Raw genomic sequence first — 1,151 nt, 5'->3', positions numbered from 1 at the left:
AGACGGGGTTTCACCGTGTTAGCCAGGATGGTCTCGATCTCCTGACCTCGTGATCCGCCCGTCTCGGCCTCCCAAAGTGCTGGGATTACAGACTTGAGCCACCGCGCCCGGCCAAGTTGCCTGTGTTTTTGATGTGATATCCAACAAATCATTGCTAAGTCTAACATCATGATTTAGTTATTAAATACATTTTTATATGAATTACTGAGTAGAAGCAAGGCAGATATTCTGCCTAGGGAACTGTAAAATTTTATAGTCCCAGCAAAATAGTGTTTCATGGTAGGCAGTTCTATGCAAACCTACCCCAAAGTTTGAGGAAGCTGAGAGGCTGAAGAAAGAGAATGACAAATGCAATTTCTTAGAAAGAGACATTTAATAGGGACTTACAAATAGAAGCTATGTCTGTGTCTTGGGTGACAGAGAGACAAGATGGTGGATTCCTGCAGCATTGCCCCCCAGACCCAGGGTTTGTATACCATAAGGGAGGGGTGGTTCAGAAAGCATGTGTAGGGCAATTTAAAGTATGATAACATTAAGGTTGTTTGGCCTAAGGGCAGGATTTACAGTAAGTTTCCACTCTTACACAAGAAACAATAGATAACTTGAAAATCTTAGAGACCTTCCAAGAACAGGGGTTAATCAGAAGCCAACATGGTAAAATTACTTCCAAAATGGAGTTGCTTTAGCCTCCACAGAAGTAAAATTACCTCTACCTACTACCCAGTGCCCTAGGTTATCGAAAGTTCCGAAAATAGCTCATTGTAATTTCTATTGCATTTATCTTATTATAAGTGAACTTGATTTTTTTTACATGTTTAAAAGCAAAAGGTTCCATTAAATTCTGCAGGTCGGCCGGGTGCGGTGGCTCAAGCCTGTAATCCCAGCACTTTGGGAGGCCGAGACGAGCGGATCACGAGGTCATGAGATCGAGACCATCCTGGCTAACACGGTGAAACCCCGTCTCTACTAAAATCATACAAAAAACTAGCCAGGCGAGGTGGCGGGCGCCTGTAGTCCCAGCTACTCGGGAAGCTGAGGCAGGAGAATGGCGTAAACCCCCCGGGAGGCGGAGCTTGCAGTGAGCTGAGATCTGGCCACTGCACTCCAGCCTGGGCGGCAGAGCGAGACTCAGTCTCAAAAAAAAAAAAAAA

The sequence above is a fragment of the Colobus angolensis genome, unplaced genomic scaffold, assembly GCF_000951035.1.
Source record: "Colobus angolensis palliatus isolate OR3802 unplaced genomic scaffold, Cang.pa_1.0 Scaffold161, whole genome shotgun sequence".
Lineage (NCBI taxonomy): Eukaryota > Metazoa > Chordata > Mammalia > Primates > Cercopithecidae > Colobus > Colobus angolensis.
This window is presented reverse-complemented; position numbering follows the sequence as displayed.